Source organism: Falco punctatus, assembly GCF_963210335.1.
Source record: "Falco punctatus genome assembly, chromosome: 9".
Classification (NCBI taxonomy): Eukaryota; Metazoa; Chordata; class Aves; order Falconiformes; family Falconidae; genus Falco; species Falco punctatus.
The window spans coordinates 11089970-11107926 of NC_137589.1; the positions used below are offsets into that span (position 1 = coordinate 11089970).

The following is a 17957-nucleotide window of genomic DNA, read 5'->3' on the forward strand; positions in this document are numbered from 1 at the left end:
AAAAAATGCCTGTGTTTGAAGCAGTCTGAACAGAAAATAACCCAAATTCCATTTGTGTTTCATTTACAGCAGATGAAAGAAAAGCAAAGGAGAAAAAAAAAAAAAAAAAAAAGAGCGAAGGATGTTCCTATTCCTCCAAGATGAATGAAGGGAAGAATATCCCCATTAGTCTGTAGACGCCAATAGTCAGATTGCACTCTCTGAGCTTTGTATGGATGGCTTTTTTTTGGTTTGGTTTGGTTTTTTTACTTTTTGATGGCAAGAGTTAACCACTTCTTGCACAGAGTAATATAGCACTGAACAGTTTGGCATCACACAGCCATGTAAGCATCAGCATTATTTATTTTTTTTTTTTTTTACAGGTGAGTAAATGTCAAGGTGTGAACTGTGGTTTTACTGTGAAGCACTATGATTTATCTTTGTATGGATATATGCTGAAGGGGGGAAAAAAGCATTAAATGCTCTGTCTCTCTAGCTCCCTAATTATTCTGATATTGGGGCAAGATTGTAGCTGCTTTCAAATACAAAAGTGTAAATATGTCATGATTTTACACTGTGTTTAGTTTTCCAGTTGCACCGATGCATTAATTGCAGATGTCAAACAGAAAGCTGGGTGAAAAGTGGGCTGGTGGCTTGATAAAAACCCTTCCTGATTGATGGATGGCCCATACACAGATACATTCCAAATGGTAAATTCCCTTAAATCTGAGTGATGGTGAGGACAAAAGTTGTTTGACTATGAAGTCAAACTTTTACAATATGAGCAGAACAGCTGACTAGGGATGGTAAGAATAGCATCTTGATGTTATCTTCTTTCTAAAACTCATGCTTTTGAAGCTCAGATCACTTTGAGCTCAGGTAACAAAAAGCTCAGTCAGCAAATGTTCAAAAGAAGAGGAGAAACTTGGTGCATGTGTTCTTAATAGTCAGTACCCCGAGTGAGGAATCCTGTGTGAATTGTAAAATTTGTTCTGAATCTCAAACAGAACTTCCTCTGACTTCAGCAGGTTGTTTGGATTTTTTTTATTTTATTTTTTTTTGGTCTGGTCTGCTTCAGAACTGTCCTCCCTCTCTCACAGCTTCTGCAAAGACTATCTGCTTGGTCTTGCAAACTCCAAAGTACAGACTCAGCACCTCTGAAAAGTCTGATTTTAATAAGAAACAGGAATAGGGTTTTGGTTTATAAGCTTAAATCTGGACGAACATGCAGTCATTTAAATTTTGAGGGAGTGAAAGTAGTACAAAATTCTGCTTTGCTCCTGCTTTGTCAGCTGTCTGGCCCAGGACAGAAAATCAAAATTATCTGACTCTCATTAATGTCCACTGGAAACTTGCTGGACTCTGCTTATTTAGGTCTTTATTTTTATACAGAGGCATGAACTCAGAGTATTATATGTGCTGATTCTTATGCTGTCTATTTTCTACCATGAACGAAGGGTGAGACTTTAATAATAATTACAGTATTGTTCCTATTTCTACCTATCTGTGTTATTACTAGGGCATCGTTCCTAGTGTGTCCTGCTATATAAATTTCCTCCTCTCTCACAAGCAATTGACACTTTCATCTTGCTCTTAATATACAGAGTGGACACAAGACATCCAAAGATTCTGTCATTAATGAGGGTTGACTCAGGGTATCAGCCCAAAACAGGAATGAACTGTTAATCTGCATAGTCTCCGTGGCAGGCTGGCAAGTGAAAAGAAATAGATGAAGAGCTTCAGCTCTGCTTCATCCTTCTTACTGTGCAGAAGTTCAGAGGCACGGTAGATTTCACAGGCAAGGGATAAATTGCTACCCATTCAGAAGAAAAAGATTCTGCACACAGGACAGCTTCCACTTTATATCTTCCTAAGAGCTCTAATTAAACTCACTGTATGAGCACCTATTAAGAATGGTGCTCCATAATGCCCGGTCTGAGGTTCTTCTGAAACAAGGTTATTCCTAGGGTTTTGTTCTTCAAAAGTCTTTAATCCTGACTCTAGTTGTCTCAATGAAAAGTTTGAAATGCTTTGTAAACTCCTGGTTTGGGGATAAGAGCGCTCTGTTGGTCTGACATCAAAGTGAATCAATGAGCTAGCTGTGCATATCTACCCACTGCTTTAGCCATAGATCCTTTTGCAAGTGTCTAGAAACTGTCACCCTGCTATGCTGTGATGAAAATAATTGGATATGGCTCCCACTTCTGTTATTCCCACATGATACTGCTGCTGGTGAAGAATACTCAAAACTGATGGCTCCAAAGGCAAGTCTGAAACTTCAAAAGCCAAGCGTTCTCACGTGCTGAGCTGCTTGCTTCTCCAAGGAAAACTGCAGAGCGCTGCACCATATATCAAAGAGCAGCCAGACATAAGACCATTCCCCCAAATGAACAATATGCAGAAAGAAGGTACATTCAAGGATCTATACGGTGAGGAACTCGATACTCAAACTGGGAATCGGGAGAACCAAATAATTCTGGAAAAAAAAGGTAGGCTGTATAGAAATAAGGAGATAGAAAATGAAATTACAAATCTAGTAAAGACAGACATTTAATAATTTGGGAATACTAAGCCACCTACCCTTATCATTTTTGTTTGTTACTTGGCGCAGGTCACTTGGTTGGTTACTTGATGCAATGGTCTTGTGGATTTGGATACTACAAATAAACATGCCGGGTTTGCCACAGCTTAGTGCCATTTCTACTGTGTGATAATGTTTCAAGATGGTGTCCTGACCAGGTGAGAACCTAGGGGTGGGGAAACTGCTGAGAATCCTATCTGCTTTATACTTCTGCTTTTGCAGGCGAGCAACCTTCAGGGAAGTTCAACAGACATTCAACAAGCCAGACATTTTTGTGGGCTACAAGGTTACAAGTCGAGCCCTGGATTCCATGTGCCGACAGCATATAGACACCATATTTGGTTCTTGGCCAAAACAACAAAGGTCAGTGTGAAAATTTCAGCTTCCTATTTAAAAAAAAAAAAAAATAAAAATAAATAGATCTCTAGTTCCAAATCTCCGTTTAATGATGTTGGCTCTGCAATGTTTTTATCAAATCATGGCTGACAAACAGCACTGCTCTGAACTGATGTTTTCATTTTCTTTCTACTGAGACGAAATTTATTCTAGCTCCTAAACAGGAAAGATACAAAGGCAGCCTGACAGCCTACAACCTCTCTATCTGATACCACCGTATCAGAGAACAACAGCCCAAGAAATGGGATCTTGGAAACAAAATCACTCCTGACACTGCTGCAGGGATGGAGAGTTTGAATTGTGTTTTGCAGCTGGAGGCATCTAACAGACCTTCCACTGGGCAGTGAAATTTTCTGCAAGCAGAATTGCCTGAGACATCCCTTTCTCAGCGTTATATTTTATGTTATTAATTTTGCAGAGCTACCCATGGCAACATCCCACACACTGTTCTCGCTACTGTATTTTTCATGTCCACACAGTAGTACCGGAGCCAGCTGGACAGTACAAGCTCTACTGAGAAGTTTATTCTAACCACTAACTGTATCACTGGCATTATAGGAAGACAAGTAGTAAGTGATTTACTTTAAAGTTTAAAGCTATATTCGTTCACCCCATGTTGTTTTTTTCCAAATTCCGTATCCTATTTTCAAACATAAAAGTGTGTGTGTGAGTTGGACAGGTGTTTTCCACAGATAATTCAGAATATATTGCAGGAAAGGCAGTCACTGCAGTCAGGCAAGCCTCAAATATCCTTCTCTCTCCTAGGTTATTAAAAAATTAATCCATTGACTGAATAAAGGAAAAAAACTTACAGTCACAACTTTCAGTGCCTCCAGTTGTTCTGATTTTTTGGTTGTTCATTTGTACTGTAACACAGCCAATGTCTGTCCAAGGCCAGGCAAAGAGCAAAGGGCTCCCTCCGAAAATGTCATATGCAGTACCTGTAAATAGGGGTGGTAAGATTGAGGTAGGCAATCATTAAGATTGTGCAAGACAGAGATAAGCCAGTAAGCAACCTCTTCCCAAAATAAAGCTCGAAATTACAGCTTTTAGTAGAAATTTAGGGGATTTTTTTTTCCCCTCTTGGTGGGCTCATCCTCATGGTCAAAATCCAGCAGGTTTCTGTTCCGTTTCTTCTCTCCTGCATCCTATTGTGCTGGCTGTCAGGGAAGCCAGTGGTGCAGTAAGAGTTTCACTGTGTAATGATCAAGTAAACGTGCTGGTAAGTAAAAATCTCTTTGGCTGTGACAATTTGACCACACTGAGGCCATGCAACCCTTGCAGGTGCAGGCATGCTGGTTCAAAAGGACTTTTGCCGGCTGCCCCACTGGAGCACAGCAAGCTGAGGACTCTTAGCAGGACGTAATCTTATCAGTTTAACAGTCCCTGACTATTCTCTGCATAATCTGCTTTTGAGGAGCTGTTTCCCTAGTACTTGACTTAGTAGAGCTGTCCTACGCTGTCAGACTCTAAGGGTTCAGGTTAAGGACTGAGAGCTGTCACCTCCAAGACTCGATGTGGAACAAGGACTCCCAGTTGCCTCTTGCAGGATCCCTTCTCTGCTGTTATCTGCATCAAGTGAATTGTGTCCTAAAGCACTTTTTATGGAGGAAGAAAAGAATTACCAGAGATCTTTGTCTTTAATTAGGAACTTCCAGAATTAACTATATCCTAAATATAAAAGTCTCACATCATCTTTCAAGACCTAATTCTGATCTCCGCTCAGAAAGTCTGAAACTGTGCAAGCCTTGGGACCTGAGGGCTGTAATTGCACCCACACTCAGTGGGATTCTTCATGTGGGATTCTCCACCTTTTCTAAATATAAATATGGATTGCAAAACCTGCTTTTTCTGTGTTAGCTCCCTAAGATTTACTCCATTTTTTGTTACAAGTTTGGAACATTTTGCTTTTTTATCTAAAGCATTGTTGGTACAAACTATAGTTAGTCTCATTGGGAAGCGATTTCACTGCTAGGAAACCCTGCCACCAATTTGCCAAAGGTAAACAGGCACTTCGGCTCTCCTGGAATAAAGGATTGGGGCAGTCAACTTGGGAAACTTTGGAGGTAAATAGATCTTAGCTCCTGACAGGCAAAACCAACAAAGGTTTGTGTGAGGCTGAATCTCTGCAGGGAGCAGGCTTCTCTGAGAGCTTAATTTTTTTTTATTTTCAAGTTTTCTTTTATTGTGCCACTGTGTTGAGCTTTGTCTTGCTGCCTTCATGGGAGACAGCAGCAATGTCAACTTCCCCAGTATTGGATAACTGACATAGTATAAAAATTCACATCAGGAAGTCCTTAGAGGGCTGTTAAGAACTGGCTTGAGACCAGGAAGCTGGATAAGAAATATAAACCAGGATTCAAACTTAGTTATCTTAGTTAGCTAAATACTTTTCCTTATTTTTTTTTATTGTATGCCATTGCCCCAAATTACAATGTGAGCCTAATGGAGGAAGCACAAAGGAGCATATAGAAAAGTGGTGCTTTTAAAACTGTTTTTTATCCTAATGATAATATTCTCACCATAATATGCTAGTGATTATACCTTATATCGTACTTTATCAGATGAAACGTGACGGGGAAGCTGCTCTCTGTGGGTAATCTTTTTTGAAGCTTAGAAGAAAGAAATAATTGAGGTGACTAGCAAAATTCATGCTGGATTCCATTTTTTCTCTTTAACCCAATCTGACAACCAAATGATGCTTCCTTACACTTGTTTCTCATTTTGACTGGTAGATCTGGGAGAAAAATAAGGCAAATTCACCTAGGAATGGGGCTTATTTACTATAAAAGTTTGTCAGCTCATGTCCGTGGTAGCTTCATTTTGGTGTTTCTTCAAGTTAAACACAGAATACATGGGAATTTGATGGTTGCATCAAATCTGACCCTCATACTAAGGACAAAACCCAAGCTGCTGTGGTGCAACTTGTCAGAACATCACACGGAGCTTTACTTTACGATATTAATGCCTGTTAGCTTTCTGCTCAGAGAGGGCAGCAAAGCATTGCAGATCTGGGATGCAAGAGGACTTCGGCTCTGAGGTGTAAGGCTGAGGAAGAAATCTGTCTTCTAACATGCAAGGTCTGAAAGGAGAAATTGGGAGGCAAACAGATCATTGCTGCTTAAACACACTTAAGCTTTTTGTCCCTTAAGCTCCTGGTGTTTGCTAGTAGTGGAGATGCTATCAAGAGAAACAACTTAACCACTCTAAGCTTAGGCATACAGCCATCCTGATAGCTGTGGAAAGAATAGTGCCAGCAGAAATACAGCAGCTGGAGAGTTCAGGATTCATCCCAAACTGGAATATCAAATAAGTAATTTAGCATGAAGAGAAGTGCTTTAAATTTAGACATACAATGAAGAAAACACTGGAATGGATTTACAGCACAGTGAGGTTGATGACTATTGCTATATGAGGTATTTTCATTACACCTTGAGATTTTCAGATTCTTATAAGCTTGGTTGTTTGTCTTCTGCTTTCCATTTGTAAAGGTACAATCAGAGGCTAGACAAAATGGTTCAGACATTATCCCTTCTTCTTGGTCTTTTGCCTGAAGACAGGAGTGTATTTCCTAGGCAATGCAGGCAGCGCTTTCCTAGGCAGCACTTTAAATAGATGTAAATGGAGAGATTCATGAAATTACTCTGCTTGACTTGTCACAGATCTGTGGACTTGGCAATGACTCTTCTTCAGCCTTTCGATACCTCAGTGCTTTGGCTCTCACTGTTGATGGTAACAGGTTCAGTTAGCACAGATAAACACAAAGAGAAAATGTATTGCTGCCCAGTACTTCAGCGCAGTGCTCCTGCAGTCAATGGCTTGCCTGGCAGAGATGGAAGAGATGGTCCCAAAGGTGAGAAGGGAGAACCAGGTACCGGACTATGGCCATTTAGTAATATCGTGGGTTTGACACTCCTTATCATCCCTTTAGTCTCCTTTCACGCCTCCTTTGTTCTTTCATTTTGTCATTTTACTGCTCTCCTTTCCTTCTGCTCCATTAACCTTTTGCAGGCTCTGTAGCTAAAAAATGCTTTCTGCATTTATAATGTTCCTCTAGATACTTGGCTTTTAATAAATAAAAATACACAATACATTTTCTCAGCAGCCCATAAAACAGAGACATAATGAGACTTTAATCTGATTGTACCATTTGTACTCTGAATCAGAGAGTTCCCTGTGATACCCTACTTAAATGGTTATTGCTTTTTCTTTCCAGGGGCCAGCTCTCAAAACCAGAAATCACGCTTGCGAGAGTTGGCTGCTAATCTGATGACCATAACTTGATTGCTCCATACTCACTAAGTCCCAGCAACAGAATTCCCCCAAGGCATGATTTGTCAGTTAGGTAACTTTTTTCATGCACTGCTGCAAACAGCAAATAGAACAGCAAGTGGTTTCTGTCATGTGGTAGAACCAAGTCACCTGCTCTCCCTAGTTGCCAAATCATCGTTTCTGTCCACACTTAATAAGTACATGTGGAATCGTACACTTTCTCACAGTGTCCAGTCTGTTGTTATGTGTATACCACACATCTTGTCACCTGCTCTCCCAAGTTGCCAAATCATCGTTTCTGTCCAAACACTATGTTTTGTATACATATGGAATTGTATACTTTCTCACAGTATGCTGTCTGCGTTGTTATATGTATGCCACACATCCTGGAATTAGATAACTGCTTTTCAACCTGCAAGCACACTCCCATCCTTATCACTACCACTTGATGTGAACTGTGACCTATATTGATATTCCTTATAGACATTTTCTGGTCCACATACCCTCAGCATGCCTTCTGCAATTTCATGGTCGACGTAAGTAAAGCCAGCACTATCTGTTTCAACAAACTGCTTCAGGAGGCATCCTTAGTCTTATGATTTAGCTCATTTGCTAGATCATATACTGTGATGTGTGATTGGATTGCAGCTGAGGTATATTGGCTTTCTGGTTTTAGAGCATGGGTGCCTCTGCAATAACATGAGACAGCATTTATTTCATTGGATTTTCAGTGCCATATGTAGGTGTAGTAAAGATTTTTTTCATCGAAGTAATGCATTTCCTAGAAAATTAAGCTTTCCACAGGAACAATTCAATTTTCCTGAGCTGGATGTTTGGGTTGTTGGGTTTTTTTTTTTGCTGAGGAGGGAAGGAGTCAGTGTCTTCTACTCTCTCTAAGGACTAAGAAAAAGGAGTGGGTGAAAAACTTACAAAACATTTTTTATTATTATTATTTTAGATCAGACTCTAGAAGAATTGAGAGGTCTACAGCATTTCTTTAGAGAAGTAGGACCTCTAGGAATAAAAGGACATTTGGGACCATAAGGAGAAAAAGGAGACCATGGAAGTATGAAATAAATTTCTCATGTTTTTATAATTTGGTTTTCAACGTTTTAATGTATTTTCCAAAAAAATATTTGGGTTATATTATCTTTTGAGGAGAGGCATGATTTTCAGAGGTGTGAGGAGCATCAAGGTAAACAATCTGTTGCATAGCAGATGAGTTGACCATCATAACTGGGGGGGAAAAGTGTCTGGCATGAGTCCCTATTTCATTGCTGCCTGTGGGTGAAATAACAAAGCCTCTATTTCAAATCATAAGCAGCATTTTTTCTTTCATTCTCTGCCTGTTGTTCATGTGTTTTTTACTTCAACTTTAATTATGTTTTCATGTGCGTTTTGCCTTTGAGAACTGGGCTTTTCTCTCTGAATAGAACATGACCTTGGCAGTCCTGAGAATTCAAAGCCCACCTGAACATTCATCCCGGTCAGGGATAAGGCTCTGCCAGTGGGACAAATTCCCATGGAACAACTCTGCCTGTGGATTCTGCTCTGGAAACCAAACAGCACGCTCGCATAGCATCAGGTTACAGAGAGCTAAGCATCTCTGAGACAGTTGTTCTGAGTCATTTTACTATAAATTACTAAAAAAACACCCTTAACTCCTAATTGTAATAGCCGACGACCTGCAGAGACAAGTAACTGCTTTGGAAACAAAAATACAGGGGTTTGGAGGCTGGATTAGACAGATAAAGGTAGGGTCCGACCACTGATTAGTTTTCTTTTTGGCCTGTTGAAATGATGGACATGTTTGTGCTGGGGAAGGAGTGGAAAACAGGAGGTTGAAACATATGTTACACATTTCTCTTGTGTTGCTCATGGGAGATGGTCATTAATGAAACGCTGTCTCACTGAGTACATCCTTCCTGAACTGACTGACCTGCCAAACTTTAAGGACCACTTTGCCAACACACAGGGCAGGGGCTTCCTTACATGGACTGCAGGATCAGCTACTGTCCTCCAGGTGCTTATGCTTTAAGCATCACATTGCATTTATTGTCTTGCCTCAGTTCTAGATAACTTTCTAGCAGTAGACATGGATTGGGATGTTTTCTGCCTGGGCCTGGCTGCAAGTAATTTCTCAAGAGATACGGTGTGAAAACTTTCAAAGACTGTCTCGTCAGTGCACTACTAGTCCTGATAGAAAGTCTTATGGCTTTTTTTTTTTTTTTGAATTGGTTGGAAGCAAATATGCTGAGGTACTAACAGACTGACTCCTGTTCTTACCTCTGCTGTCAAGAGTGGTTCCAAAGAATGTTTATCAGTATGGTGATAGGTGCTTCATATATATATAAATTATGCATTTCTATATTATTTCCATATTAGGAAAAGCACAAAGTCCATCACTGTTTTTAAATTAACTTGGGAGGAAATGACACAGGGTGCAATTTACCACATCATGAGCGTTAGCAGGATAAAGCCATATAGCTCCCCACCACCCGCTGGCCCTCCTTCCAAGGGGGCGTATTCCCTGGAGAAAGCACAACGTTGTAGCTATAGTTGTGTGTAAAGCCTGAAAGTTAACGTGAAACTGGGGCAAGTAACTGAAGAGCACAGAGAAGCTGAGCAGCTGGTAGCTGTAACCTCTTCAGGTAGCTCCCTCTTGTCCGGCGTTGATGTATTAGTGCCCTAGAACAGGGTGTCTGAAGCCATCGTGGAGGTTGTACCCAGCACGGAAGGGTAGCAGGTTCCCTGCCCACAGGAGTGTTGTGCTGGTACCATTCCCACAGTGTTGGGGGAAAAGTTAGCTATGCATATGTCCCAGTTTTTGAGTCATTGTTATAAGGTGGGAGACTTCCTTCACACCAATCCCAAAAACTTCAAGACAATAACAAGAAACAATTTGCCCATTAAAGACAGCTGCTAAATTAACAGGAGCTTCACTTTCCATTGGCTTTTCATGAAAGCTTGTCAAGCACATGAGCTATATATTCCTACTTCTCCTAAGATAATTCGTATTTCCTGAAGAAATAGCTTCCCAGGCTCACTAACACTGTCCCTATGTCTCCTCTTTCTACTCTGTTGCTCAAGCCCTGAACTCCATTACAGCCCCTCAGCTTCGGTTCCTGTGACAAAGCTGATGAGTACAGAAGATCTAACTGCAGCTCTGTTCCTTTGTATGATTGTAACGGATCTGTGATTTTTGCATTGAAACCTGGCAAGCTGTTTTGTCATGCTTGCAATCTGGGCGTGAATTCTTTCAGATCCTAATTCGAGAGCTGTGATAAGATATGAGCTGGAGATGGAAAACATGAGAACGCGACTTGTGATCCAGTTTCCTGGGAAACTCCAGTTTTCTTGAAGTGTGGGCTTGATATTTTCAGGTGTCTATTTTGTTTAACTTCTGCTGGGTTCCGCCTACTCCTTCAATAGTCTGTTTGTAGCTGGTAGTAGCTACTTCTGAAGTACAATTGTGATATGGGTAAATAACTATAGCAAGCTCAATTTTTGGTACAATACCATTATGTTCACTTTTGTTTCAAGCTTTGATTTGAAAGACCATCAGGAGTATTGGCAAAAAATATTTCTCTCAGCTGGAAAAGAAGATACTTTTGACAAGGGAAAATCCCTTTGTGCAAAAGCTGGAAGTGCACTTGCCTGTGCTAGGAAAGAGGCTGAGAATACAGCTTTAAAAGACTTACTAAGACCTTCACAGCAGGCTCATATAGAGATACTGATGAACTGACTGAAGGCAGGTTTGTGTATATGACTGGAGGGGCTGTAGTTTACAGACACTGGAATGCTGGAGAACCAAATAACCTAAAAACTTAAGACGGTGCAATAGTACAAGACTCCAGCAAATGTAATTATATTAATTGTCCAAATTCACGTGCCTTAATTATCTGTGAATTCTTGAGCTGATGAATCGAAGAAAACCCAAAGTTTTTGTTCTCAATTATGTGGCCGATATAGAAGTGTCTTCCCCAAAAAGTGGCCTGGAGTAAACAGAGCCTGAGTGTATTTATAATTGTTTTCTTTTTCACATTCAGTTTTCAATCTCTAAGTAAAATAGAGATCTAATTTTTTTCAATTATTATGAATTAGATTGCATTTATCATAGTGGTCCTAAGGTTAATAAGTTATAGCACGCTCGGCAGGCTGGTTGTTATACCTTCCTATGAGTTCCCCATAAATGCAGCGTGAGGGAAGCATTTTTAAATAACCTTCAAAGTCAATGATTTTTTTTAATGTATTCTGTCTTTGAGCTGAGCTGTAAACTTGGAGAGATTACTCTCCACATGTTGCATCTGATACATTCTTTTATCATGTAAAGAGTGGACAGTGCATACAGTCCTATATTACTTCAGTATTTGATGATGACTTTGTTCCTAGTATGCTTTTACTGTAGTTTGCAAATTCACTGATAATGGTCACTTAAAGCCTAGAGTGGTATTTGTCATCTGGATACAGAGGTCTCTTGCACACAAGTGGTTACTGCAATGCAGATAATTTCTTTTTTGAAGTTTCAGCTGTTTTCTTGCTTTTTTTTCTCCATGTGATAGGAAAATGAAGTGTGCTGTAACTACAAAGAGGAATAAAAGAGTAAAATGCCCAGCCAGGTTGCTTTATGTGCAGTGGAACAACCACAAGAGAACAAGATCTTTTTTTGGCAATCTATAAGCATCATTTGAAGTACAGGTCATATAGATCAAGACATATTCAATAGAAAGCAGAAAAATTTTGTCTTAAACACAAGAGCCCACTGGTGAAGTGTACTCCAAGTGGAATTTAGCTCATGCAGAAAAACAGCAAAATGTTTATTAATGTTAATTTATGTGAATAGGTCCTTAATGTGAGAGAAGTGATACCATACCTTTGTATGATTTTCTTGATGAGAGCTTCTTTCCCCTCGAGTGAACTGCAAAAAGGTGACCCACAGACTGGATTAATTAGGATTAGATGAATACCGTGACAACAAAGCCTAATACCAGAAGTTTGCCAATTAAGAACAATGTTTGCATGCAGGCTTTAAGTTTTTGACCATGGGAGAATAGAACATTTTCAATTCCTCTTCCACTTAAAGACACGGAAGCAAAGTTCCTCTATGGCAAGAAAGGTTGTGCCTACACTGGCCAGGTATGTGGACCTATGGAACAACATATCTTTACAGAGGGGCATTTGGTGCCCGGCTCATCTGTTTTATAGCCGGTTCTTTTCATTGCCTAAGTCAATGTCTGTCTTTGTGAGTAAGGACATTTCTTTTCTTTGCACCAGATTATACAGGTACTCAAAAAAGCAATTACTGAAATTGGTGAAGGTATGAATTTTCTAGAGTAGAATTTATCTGCTGATCTGCATCATGTTCTCCTTGTCATTACTGGTGACATACCTTTGCAGTTCTCAAGTGAACTGCATTCCATTTCTTGATTAATTGGTGTCCTGCAGCTATGAAAGCAACTGTTTAAATTTTGCCTGGGAGTTTTTAATCAGTATTTATTATATGAGAGCACATGATATGGTGCAATATTTAAAAGACAGACTTGGGTTAATTTAGGACAAGAGACATTCTAGAGAGTCGGTACAATCCTGTTGGGCTTCCAGTGTAGGCATTAGTGGTCATTCAGTCTCCAATGCATTTATTTGGAATGTTTATGTAAGTCTACTTTGAGAATGTGCCTAAAACCCACTGTGATATGTTTTGTGACCATTTCATTTGGAGCTGGACTAAGAGCAATGATGTACTATGCCCCCAGTGCATTAGCCAGTAGGTTATAATGACTAAACTGCTGATGTGAAAAAGATTCAGAATAGTATTTTGCAGATGTGAATGATTGTGTTCTTTCAATTCAGTTTTTCTAGAAACATTATTCCTAATTGCCATATCAATCACTCTCTCTAGAGTCCAGCTCTGGAACATAAGACTAATTTTTACATGACTTTGCCCAGCAAATCTCCAATACAGTTGGTAGAAATCCATGAGGCATCTTGTAACCTTATGTTACGATTGTTCATGTTTGGAGAGCATGACACATCATTCAAATGGGATCTATGAAAACTGCACAACTGTTTGCAGGCAAGTGGAAAAATAATCTTATGCTAAAACATTGGGAGTTCACAAAAGCAGGACAGAACATTCATACTGTTATGCTCACTTTCATACAGCCCAGAGGTACAGATAACTAACTTTTTTACCAGGCTGTGTACATGAAAGGTGTATTTGGCCCCGGATGGGTGTATAAGGTAAATCTGAACTGCATTTCTTGAATCTGCTTGGAATAAATGCCGGTCAGCTCATTTCTTGTGTCCTTAAGCTCTTGGGCTTCAGTCTGGTATCACTTTTGCTATTCCAAACGTTCCCTGTCTTGTAGGTTTACACTGGTGTAGACCATCACAAAGTTTACATAGATCATCACAGAATCATAGAATGGTTTAGGTTGGAAGGGACCTTAAAGATCACCTGGCTCCAAGCCACGGGCCGGGACACCTTCCACTAGCCCAGGTTGCCCACAGCCCCGTCCAGCCTGGCCTTGAGCACTGCCAGGGATGGGGCACCCCCAGCTGCTTCTGGGCAGCCTGGGCCAGTGCCTCACCGCCCTCATTGGGAAGAATTACGAAGTAGTAGTGAAGAACTGCATCACGTAGGCTCCCTGGCTGAAACACCTCCAGTGCAGAAGGGAAGCCCCTAGCTTCCCTTCCTCTCTAGAAAACCAAGCTCTGCTCTGTATTGCACTGATGGAAATCCATCTCTGGTGGTGTTGCCCTAGAATTGCAGCTTTGTAAGTAAAAGTATAGCTCTGTTAGCCTGGGCTTACCCAGTGAATGGTCCTGTCCTGAACCATTGCTCAGAGAGGCAGAATAGCGGTGTTGAAACCTGTGAGCTTTTGCAGGCCATTGTGTCGATTCAGGCTTAACTCCTGACTGCACACAAGTCCACAGGGCAGGAACGAGACCTAGCTTTTATTAAGTCATATTGCTTGAAACTTTTAAGCTCAGCAAGGTACCATCTGATGTACCCTAAGTTCCAACCTTCCTCACCATGTATGCTGGGGACACCTTTCTTCAGCAGGTGCTGAAAAGAGAGGAAGAAGTTTGAAATTATGTTCTATTATCTTCCAAGAGGCTTAAATCAGCATCCCTGATGACCACTTAATTTTGCATTAATTATAAACTAATCTGTATTTGCTGTTATACCCCTGATTAGAACCATCTCATTTGGTGCTAATATGACCTCTGCAGAGCTGCTGAGTAATTCAGGATGAGAGCAGCGTTTGTTAATCAGCTGCTGGGTTTATCTTTCTAAAACACAATTTCAGGCTAAGTACAGGCTAAGGAAAACCTATCCTGTCACATGTGAAAAACCACAATCTCGGAAAAGCTCTTTTGCTTCTTTTTATTTTTCAAGTGGCAATTTTCAGCGGGAGCTACAAGGTGGAAACGGGAAGCTATTTCAATCAGTGGCAACTTGTATTCCCTGCTTTATTTTTTAATTGTAACACATAAATATGGGGAAAGGGGTGGTTAACATGCTCAGAACAACGGAGAAACACGCCCTTTGCTCTGGCTTGCTTCTTAGTGTGAAGGCATCACCATCTATGTGAAACACGCAGAGAAGAAGTGTTACACAGGGAAGTCTGTGGCTTTAAGGTTACCAAAGGGGCTCTACCCTATGGCCCAGCACCTGGAGACATAAGGAAAGAAAAATAATCCCTGAATTGTAGTTAGACCAATAATGCCCCGGAGAAGAAATAAGGCAGGAGAGCCTGGAAACCTAAGTGCCGTCTCCTATCTCTTTCAAGCTCTCTGCTAAACCTCAGCACTAGCAGCATGGCTGGGTCCTCTGTGTTATCTCCAGGGAATTAATTTATCCTGAGGCACCTACAGTTAACATCTCTTTTCATGGTCTGTGACCCTGGTGATGTTTCAGACATCAGTAGCTTGAGCTGTTTAGATCAGTGCTTCAGGGTAGGCAGTTGTGAGAGCTTTTTCCTGGCTGGCCGTGGGCTCTGGTTTCTTTACGGCTTTCACTGGTGACACACTGCCCCACGGAGCTGCACTTACCCTTATCCTGCAATAAGCTTCTGGCAGCTTTGCAGTGGGAGGAAGACTGCTGTGTCTAACAGGCTGGTGTGCTCTTCCAGTGGGCTTAAATACAGATAAAATGTCAAGCAGCTGGACTAAGTATACAGAATGTGAGAGCGGAGGGCAACCCACACGTAGGTGTCTGATGCCCGAGTCTGGGTGGGCTAATGCTGGGCTTCATGGAAGTGGGCGTGCAGCAGGCTGAACTTCAGTGAGCAGCCTTAACATAAAATACTACTACGGAGCCACAAAAAATGTGTATGTATACTGTCTCACAGGATTCAAAACCCTAAAGCTGCCCTCTGTTCCCGTGTTGTTTCGTCTTAGTTTGGTCTCCTATTCACCCTTTACTATTTGGATACTCAGGACAACTTTACCTTGATGGGTCCGAGTTGTTTACATTCCTGTCCCACCCCACCTCACAGCTTGTACTTGAGCACATTTCAGAGATGTGCCCAAGGCAACGAGAAAGGGAAGGAGGGGTAAAAGCACCTGCTCCTGCTGCAGCTTTCCCTGCCGGGCTGCCCGGCGCTTGGCATACCTCTGGGCAGCACCTCTGCCCCTCCCTCCCCTCCGCACTGTTGGCCACCTTGGCCTTGTGCTGAGATATGTATCAAAAAAGGCTTCGTGCAACCTTCCCCGCCCGCCCCAGGAATTACTCTCCAGCATATTTTCCGTTGAACTTTTCTTCTGATATAACAAAGGAAGCTAAACTACTCCAAGCTGCCTTAGCTGAGAAGGGCAAAGCACCAAATTTAGTTGGAAATCCTGAAATCTCCTAAACAACGCTGTAATGAATACATTGGTTACTGTCTTGATTATCTCCTACTTTGCACTTTATGGATCCAAGAACACCTGTGCAAGGGTGTCCCACTCAGAAGTGGTTTGATCAATGCTACTTCGTTTATAGATCACAACCTTTTAACCCCTCTGTTTCCCCTTATGCCTCCCCACCCTGCTTAAGCAGCTACGTGCATTCACAGAAGCAAGGTAAAGAGCGTAAAAACAGGAAAACAGAAAGGCAGGGGGGGAGAAGTGATGCATTTTTTGAACCTTTTTACCTTTTATTATAGACAGCTACAGCTAAACTTCCTAAGCTTGCTGAGTAGACCTTTTATTTGTGCATCAGAAACTAGCAGAGCAAACATTATCCTGAAGCCTCAGATTGTCCTCTCTGCGCTGTATTTTTCTAGGACGGGGTGTTTAGCTGAAAGCACAATTGCCAGCATCTGGAGAATCTCTGATTTCACTTTCAAGACTAAAGCATGTTTCTAGCTTTCATGACTAGTAGTGAAAAAAAGTTAAAAGTCTTTCAATTCTTTGTTCAACAAAGAAAGTGAAAGTGTTTGTTTCTTTTTAATCTCGTATTTTAAAGTCTACCCTAAAGCAGAACTTGTATTTTTAACAAACGGGGATTAGATGCCAGGATCAGCATGGGCTGCTGTGGACACTGTGGGGCGAGAAGAGCTGCCAGCTCATCACGCAATAGCAGTTGTGAGAAGTTTCAAACGTTGTCTGCAACACTGAAGTGTATTATATATCACTTTACTGAAAATTGTATACTACGCTCTGTCTTGAGTTACTGGGAGTTCTCCAGTGGTTTTGAATGCTGGCAGCCGGGAGGTTTATCTTTGTCAAGTGCTCTCGGAATAGTTCTGAATTTGGCCTTTATTTTTGGCACATTGTGTGAGGCGTTGGGAAGTATAATAGTTTATGTCATTTATCTCTGTTACAGTGGCACAGTATGTCACTCTGGGAAGGTAAAAGAATGTAAAAGATGGGAGTTATTAGACAGTTGAGCCCCATTTGTGTGGAAACATAGCTGGGAAAAGAGATGCCTGAGGAATGTGATGTACCATTTGCATGGTAACGCTGTTGCTGAAAGAGTCAGGAGCACAGTTGTTCCCTCCAGGTTTTGCAAACTAAATTTTAGAAATCAAATACTTAAAATCCACTTCAGCTTTAGAGGATTGCCCAAGATAATAGTGGAAAGGGACTGAAAGGGGCGCTCCGTATACCCAGCAGGCTGGGCTCTGCACAGGGCTGAGCACGCAGCTGAAAAGGCACAATTAGGAAAAACCTATGCTACGCTGATTCTGATTTTCTAGCTTGAACCCCTGGAGACAGTTTGGTATGACAGACAAGCAATGAGACTGCTTTTTTTTTTTTTTTTTTTAAAAAAAAAAAGCATAATTGAAGTGCTCTTGTGCAGATTCCCACTGCTGACAAACAAGCATATTCCGCCCACCAGCTGCTCATGCTGCAGGTGTGTCCCTGTCGCAGCCTGGTCCCTCACAAAGCTGAGGCTACAAGGTACTCAGCCCACTTTTATAGAGAGGATGCTACAGCCTGCTTCCCTCTCATGAACATAGGCAAGAATATTCAGAGAACAGGCAAGTATAAGGCTGGTGATAGACATGGGAAACCACCAAGGCTTTCAGGAGATGGAAGAAAGGCAGGAAAAGGAAAATATTATGAGCAGAACAGCTGCACCCATGATTTAGCACAGTTACCCGAGACTATAGGTCTAGACCTTTAGGTAGGCTTCACTGTACTTGTGGCATGTGTGGTACCCTGATGTGAACAGGCTTGATATAGTTTGGGACTTGTTTGGAATCTCATGCCTCAGCTAAAATGAATGGAAAAAAAC

The 17957-nt window shown here is 41.2% G+C and overlaps 1 protein-coding gene across 4 annotated transcripts in view; it reads left to right on the forward strand.

Moving 5' to 3' along the window:
- Window positions 1–17957, forward strand: part of SFTPD (surfactant protein D) — a 61380-nt gene that overhangs the window by 19674 nt on the left and 23749 nt on the right. Inside the window, exons 2-4 of one of the 4 annotated variants that reach the window (XM_080400928.1) lie at window positions 2591–2923; window positions 3110–3525; window positions 4241–4318. The gene's annotated coding sequence lies outside the window, so the exon portion shown is untranslated. Of the gene's footprint in view, window positions 1–2590; window positions 2924–3109; window positions 3526–4240; window positions 4319–8275; window positions 8295–17957 lie in introns of those variants that run through there. The other 3 variants (XM_080400925.1, XM_080400926.1, XM_080400927.1) reach the window with 3 other exon arrangements.